Raw genomic sequence first — 7,718 nt, 5'->3', positions numbered from 1 at the left:
AGGGTATAGATTTATGCATGGCATGGAGAAAAGTGGATAGAGAGAAGTGTTTTTTTCCCTATCCCCATCTCAGAATACTAGAAATCACGGTCATCCAATGAAGCAGAATGCTGGAAGATTCAGAACAGGCAAAAGAAAGGATTTCATCACGGTGCATAGTAGAACTATGGAATTCAGGAAGGGAGGGCCTCCAACTTGGATTAGACAAATCCCTGGAGGATAAGGCTAGCAGTGGCTACTGGCTACCGTGGCTTGGTTTGACCTCCACTGTCAGAGGCAGTAAGCATCTTCATAACAGAGATATTTCCAGAGAAAGAACTGTGAGGGGAGGGAGACTTTGTGCTGTCTACCAGGAAATGGCTTTTTCCACCTGCCTTGCCCCACCCTCCAGACCACGACTTGAAGAACAGCAGAAGCATCTTGGAAGAGAGAAGAATTTAGGGATTTTTAAATTGATTTTAAATATAAGTTATTTATCCATGTGATCCTTTTACACGGTTTCATGTAATATGGCATTTATGCATTGTGACTTGCTGTTATTTTTATTGATTGTAGTTTGGTAGTTATTTATTGTAATTGTTAATAGTGAATTTCTGTTGAGTTATTATTTGCAGATATTTAATTTTATTGTGTGCTACTGAATAGTGAATAGTACTTAGCTTATTTGATGTAAGTTGTTTATTTTAGTCGTTTATGTTTTTATTTTGAATTTTTTTGTATTGGAACAGATGATTATAAGGTGTGTGATCTTTGTTGTATATTTTGTTGTTCCTTCAGCTGGTAAACCACCTGGTATAGTAATATAGAATGGCGGTATACAAATTAAAAGCGCAATTTAAAAAATGAAGTTAAATGAAATACTAGTTGCTGGAAACTGCCGGAAGGTAAGAATACTCTTGCATTTGGGTCCTGCTTCTGGGCTTCTCCTGGGCATCTGATTGGCTCCTGTGAGAACAGGATGCTGGACTAAATAGACCATTGGCCTGATCCAGCAGGCTCCTTCTTAGGTTCTTATTAGTACACCCAGCTCCAAATATGTCTGCAACAACCACAGGTATGCATATATATCAGTCCTAAAGATATATTTGTCAGAGAGTGAAACTCTATAGAGACATTATAGCTCCTGTGTTCATCAGCATGGGATAAGGGACTGGGGTTGCCCTGAGCAAGCTGTGAGCTACCATCTCCCCTCAAGAACCAATCTGGTTGCTTGTGCAGTACACAAATGTGGCCCTAGGTGAGTGTCTGAAGGCAGTTCATATGGGAGCCTTTGTGAATATAAAGGTTCCCATACAATCCGGAAGCCCAATTGTTTGGTATTCCAGATTCCATATTTATGAACATGGGAGCAATAAGTCCTGTGTCAGGCTTGATTCTTTATACAGGCACACTGTTTCCCTTCCTTATTCTGCACACTACATAGGAGCACAGTATCAGCAGCAACTGGTGTGGTGGAGCAGAGACAAAGAGATGCCTATCTGACTCCATCAGCACCACATAATATCTGTATGGGGATACGATGCAGTGGGGCAGTGGTGAGGTCAGGAGCATGGGATTGGCTCCACCAGTGCACTCACACAGTTCCTGACCTCATTAGTGCTCTGGCCCCATTCAAGCCCCACTCAAGTAAGCTGTACCACTGCCAAGCCAGGAGAGTAGCTCTGTCCCTACTTGCACCAGCCTCTACTGCAAAGCATGTGTTCTATCTCTGAGTTACAACTCTTCCAGATACTGTTGGATCAGGGCCCAGATGTTCTTCTTTGGTGATCACTCATAGCCAAGTAAGTTTGTCTTCCATAAACATGGTTTTAAAAGTGAGTCCGTAAGTGACTGTGGAGGCCAATTCTGGATCCATACACCTTTCTACAGTGGGGATATAGGTTCCTGGGTGGGAGTTGATCACCGTGAGGGTTTGCCAAGCATACCTTCCTCTTAGCACGTTTCACCTTTTTGTCCTGAGTTTGAGCGTCTTCAAAGCCTATGACACCTTTGGTAAAGGCTGTTCTCCAATTGGCTAGTGTTTCCCAGTTGTTGGAGTTTATACTACATTTTTTTAGAAGTGCCTTGAGAGAGTCTTTGAACCTCTTTGGTTGACCACCAGCATTACACTTACCATTTTTAAGTTTGGAATAGAGTAGTTGCTTTGGAAGACGATAATCAGGCATCCACACAACATGACCAGTCCAATGTGGACCACTTATAAACACGATCTCCAACTCCTTGAAAGATTCCATCAACAATGTCTCCGAAAAAAATTACACATCACCTGGGAAGACAGGTGGACTAATGCCACTGTACTGGAAGAACCGTATATAGATCAGGGTGGGTATAGGTGGGTATCAGGGCACAGATCTATAACCACTCTTGTTCTTAACTACGTTTTCCTTCGATATCACCCAATGGAGTAATATCATATCAGTGAAACATCATGTTTCCTCCTATCGACATCTTTTTTGACCCAATGTCTAAATTAAGGGATATTTTTATTGCCATCTTTAAGGCCCCAGCCCAGCCAAAACCAAAAGCCTCTGCAATCATCCGTCAATGATCTCACAAAGAGCCAATCTGGCTGCTTAAGTGGTACAAAAATATGGCTCTGGGTTTTTGGCATTTTTTAAAAAAACAAAACAAATAAACACACATATTTGTCAGGGTATCACACGGAATAACTTCTCTATGGCTGAAAACAGAAGTTTTCAGCAGAAACTGCAACTCATCCTTAACTATGCGGATGTGAACATTCTGTTCTAATATGTATGGTAAAAAGTTATAAAATTGGCGGGACTGAACGTTTAACTGCCGTAACTGGGTATTAACAGACAATAAACCGCACATCATTTATAGAAAACTCAGCTGGTTATAAATTCCAGGATTTATGGCCATTTTATAGCATCTATAATGAATATGAAGCTGTGATTTTGCATTCAAATTAGGCATGTAAGAAGCCATTCAGAGAACTGTTTACTGTTTTCATTAACACCGGGCTTGCATCCCCCATTCACTACTGCTTGGAGATTGCGTTGGGGGACAGCCTGCAACCTTCGCAGACTTCCCTACTTCCTTATAATCCCTCCATCAGTTACCAGATGTTCGTGACAACTAAATCATATCTATAGCATCAGCTGCTCTGTTTTTCAGTCCTTTGTCCAAATTACAAGGCTCAATGAGGTATGGAAGGAGACACGGCGTCTTTAGGGAGCACTTCTTGCAGTTTCAAGAAGAGCTTCAGGGGAAGGCATGAGATGTACCCAACCCCTCCATCACCTCCTAAATCTTCTCTAGCCCACCTTGTGTCTGTGGTTAGCAGCTAGGCAGACTGCAAGATGCAGAGCCAATTGAGGTGGGACAGCAGGGGTATTTGGCCTGGGATCTGAAGCTGAAAGGGGTCTTCCAATTTGGACACTTGCCCTTTTGGGTATCAGGTCTTTAAGGTGCTACTGGAAGGAATTTGTTTTGTTTTGCCTTTGGGGGGCATTTGGTATGTTTTACAACTTGGTCATCAGGCCAAATTGTGACACTATTGTTCAGATTACAGCTGCAAACTTAAACAAATAAGTGATGTGCTATGGTAAAAGACTTCATTTTGTTTTTCAACTGTTGTCGTCAGATGTTTAATATCAAATGTGGCATTGCATAAATATTAGGTTTTATTTGCACAGAGAAAGCCTATAAATGATCTTGTTACATAATAAAAGAATAAAATTACACATACACCCCCATCTTGGGCCTCATTTTGTTTTTCTGTGCTGCCGCTTTTTATTTTTATTATGGAGACTTCTCCGTTAAGTGAAATACCAAGCAATTTTTAAATAATAATTTAAAAATCCCACCCCCCAAATCTCAAAGCTGCACCCTTTCCAATTCCATACACTCTTCTGAAATCCATTTAGTGAGGCTTCTCCTGGAGACATTTATATCTATCCCTCGTTCTCTGGAACAAGGGAAACCACAAGATGGCTGTGCAACAGATTGCACAAGAAGCAGCTGTTTGCTTAGCAACCTTCCACTAACACAACTGCTGTGTTGGATTCCTTTGTTGAGTAACCTGCAAACTCTGTTCTCCGTTTCTGCAAGGGGTCTTGTGCTAGTAGACAGAGAACATTGCCTACAACCCATAGTTCCTGCCACAGGGCAACTGAAATGCCCTTTCTGCCTACTTTTTTCCCCCTTGGCCACGAGCTGCACAGAAAATAGGTCAAGCATTTGTGACAGGTTGTCATATATCTTGCCAGCAGTGCTTAGGAAACAAGCCCCGTGAACACAAATGGAATAGCTTTGTATTTTCAATGCATGCAGCAAGTCTTCCTGAGTACCTAATGTTTTCTCTCTCACTTCACTTTCATTAGGTTCATCCTGGGGTGACTGACTAATCCAGCTCTCAATAAATACAACAAAAGTGACACAGCTAAAGAGATGCAAGGTTTCTGTAATCAGATAGATATTTATTCATATAAATCTGAAGGGTGTTAAGCTTTATTATTTTGCAAGCAGCAACCATGAGAAAATGCACAATGCAGGATTTGGATGACCCATGCATGGTATGTCCTGGTAAGGACCAGAAGTTGCTTTCTGCAGTGAAAATGACTTTCCAGACGATTTCCTGCTTCTGCTGTATAGCGAAGGTCACCATGACATGATACTCTCCATCTCTTGCCTGTTTGCTCATTGTTTTAGGCTGTCCTTACATGTTTATAGAGGGACGCGGGTGGCGCTGTGGGTAAAATCTCAGCGCCTAGGACTTGCCGATCGCATGGTCTGCGGTTCGAATCCCCGCGGCGGGGTGAGCTCCTGTCGTTCGGTCCCAGCTCCCGCCCACCTAGCAGTTCGAAAGCACCCTTAAGTACAAGTAGATAAATAGGTACCGCTTTATAGCGGGAAGGTAAACGGCGTTTCCATGTGCTGCTCTGGTGCCGGTTCGCCAGAGCAGCTTCGTCACGCTGGCCACGTGACCCGGAAGTGTCTGTGGACAGCGCTGGCTCCCGGCCTCTAGAGTGAGATGAGCGCACAACCCTAGAGTCGGACACGACTGGCCCATACGGGCAGGGGTACCTTTACCTTTACATGTTTACATTTCGAACATTACCAACTGTTCGGCTCCTTGAATGGGAATTTTGCATGTCACAATAAATTCCTTTTGCCGCCAATTTGGACAATTCATTTATGGCTCCTTTGGTGGAACAGAGCATTTTGTGTGTCCATAAAAGCCCACTTCACTACAAAATTGTCCTCTATGATGTTGATCATATTTCCTTGGTATTTACCTACAGTCACAGCCCTGTTTTCCTGTAGATTTATCCCAGCCATCATTACATAAAGGCAGGAATGGGACAAATTTTGCAGTCCAAGGGCCACTTTCCCTTCTGGATAACTTTTTAAAGGCCACATACCAGTAATGGGCGGGGCTAGAGACAAAAGTGAGTGGAGCAACGGGTGCAAGTTTTGCCTTTGTGTGATAGGCTAGTTTCTACACATGCTTGCACTCCCCTCTCTATCCCCCATGCAGAAAAGCAAGAGGCATTAGCAGAATTCAAGGCTACATTCCACCTAGGCAAAAACACTTTGGGTATAAAGCAAGGCCATTAAGGGGTGTGGCCTGGGTTTAGGAGGCGTGGTCTAGAGAATTTCCTGAGAGGCCTGGAGGGCCACAATTGGCCCCTGGCCCAAGCTTCCCCATCCCTGGATAAAGGGCACCTGCAGATGTTCAGTATTTTGTGGGAGGGATTCAAGAGTATTCTAGGAAATTTAGGTTTGCACCATCAAAGTAGATTAAGGCACTCTGTCATCCCCGCACAACAAATCCACTTTATAAAAGAAACAGACATTTAGCTTTCAGGGAAATGATGGGGGAATGCATCAGAAAGTGTTGAGTGGATGAATGATTGATGGGAAGATGTATAAACACCCTATAAGCAAATTGGGGTGTATGCAGTTTGAATACTCATTGTTGCACAACCTCCCTGCAATGACATCAGAGCAAATGTTCAATAACAGCTGGATATAAGCTAACCTCTCTTTGCTCAAGCAAATGAGGATGAATGCTCAGTACATTGGAGAATCCCTTAGGTATTCCTGATCTCCGGGTCTCCTCTCTCTCTCTCTGTCTCTCTCTCTCTCTCTCTCTCTCGGCACTGCAGTATACATTCAATGATGCATGTTAGCAGTTCAGAGTTATTGTTGCATTTAATGATAGGAAGGCAATTTAGCATTATACTAGTCATCATCCAACTCATCGGAAACAGACTTAAGCAATTAAAATGCAATTCCAGGGAGCAATTCCAGTATGTGCAAATACAGGTACATTAGAATCCCTGTGTTTGCCTTGAAAAGCATTGTGGCTTTGGGCATATTCCAAGCAAATGCATACAAAACCACACCTCACCTCCATTTTCCCTGTTCTGTGGCTAAGAACCTTACCCTGGATCATGTGAAGGCAGAGACGGTATCTGGAGGGCATTTGCAGCCCCTAGCAAGCCGTCTTTCCCCATTCAAGATCTGTGACTGCCAATCACAGAATCCCCAGTAGGAAAAGATATTGTACTGGGAATCTGGGATTGTCCCCTCCTTGCTTACTTTTTCCATGCGCCAAGGTAAGTTTCCTTGTAGTCAGCACTGACCTAGACTAGTTCTGTTAGCAGTATTGAGATACTGCATGATAAGGTTGCCCAAGTTAATTAACCTCAAAAAGAGAGCCAGCGCAAGCTGACAGAGGTCTAAGGAGAGGTGAAGGAACGGAAGGTTAAAAAGGTTGCTCCCTCAGAGTTGAGAGAACAACCTATTAGGAGCAGCAAGTGGAAGGGAATGAAACCTGGCTGCTGCAAAAGATTACTGTTTCTTCCTGAAAAAAAGCAAAAGTAGCTGTGCTGGACTCATAAAAAGAAGAAAAATCCCAGTATCCCTGACTCTGTGTAACATTCATGAGGAAAGATGGAATGGGAAGAAATTATAAGAATAGGAGCCAACACAATGCCTTCCAGATGTTAAGTACTACAACACCCATCAGCCCAATTAACAGGGATTATAGGTGTCATAGTTCGCAATATCTGGAGCGTTGATCACTGCTGGGGTCTCAAGCAGAGCTCTTTCTTATCAGCTGCTAACCAATCTAACATGCTAGGGATTGAATTTGAGAATTTTTGCATTCAAATCATGCACTCTTCCACCAAGTTATGGTCCCCCACCCAGTTGTCTGTTAAGAGAGAGCCCACTACTAGAAGACTCCACCAACCACAAGATTTGCCTTGTTAGGAAGCAACCCATTCAGTTTTGGGACCATTCTGTGTCTTTACAGTTTAACAATATTCAGGTCTGAATCAGAACTATTAAACCTGAAGTTCTCTTTCCTCACACTGATTATGATGGGGAACAGCTATAACTTTACATCCTTTTCACAGAAGTGGATGAAATTTGCAGGCAAAGGAGCCCCTCCAGACTAAATTAAGCTCCCAAATTTCAGGCAGATCAGTCAAGGGGTTTTCATGCAGGCAATGTGTAGCTGTATTTATTTTTTAAAGAAAAAGCCTGTAACCTTTTTATTTACTGTGAGAATTGGACACAATTTGAAGGCACAGATGTTCCTTCCAAAAGGATAAAACCTGCAAACCTTCAGGGCAATATGTGCAGTGGTTCCCTCCACAAACTGTAGACCTTATTGTATGGGTAGGTGGGTGTGGGTGGGTGGGTACGCACATGTATGCGTGTAGATGGATCAATTGATAGAT

At 43.0% G+C, this 7,718-nt stretch overlaps 1 long non-coding RNA gene across 1 annotated transcript; it reads left to right on the top strand.

The window, feature by feature from the left end:
• The first annotated feature begins 1,200 nt into the window (after window positions 1-1,200).
• Window positions 1,201-5,144, top strand: LOC309341385. Its single transcript, XR_014156288.1, has 2 exons — window positions 1,201-1,385; window positions 4,347-5,144. It is a non-coding gene; the product is annotated as an uncharacterized lncRNA (long non-coding RNA).
• The last annotated feature ends 2,574 nt before the right edge of the window (window positions 5,145-7,718 follow it).

Source organism: Podarcis erhardii, assembly GCF_964252035.2.
Source record: "Podarcis erhardii genome assembly, chromosome: 4".
NCBI classification, from domain to species: Eukaryota; Metazoa; Chordata; class Lepidosauria; order Squamata; family Lacertidae; genus Podarcis; species Podarcis erhardii.
The sequence above is the reverse complement of the archived record's forward strand: the minus strand, read 5'-3'. Positions and strand labels throughout refer to the sequence as shown.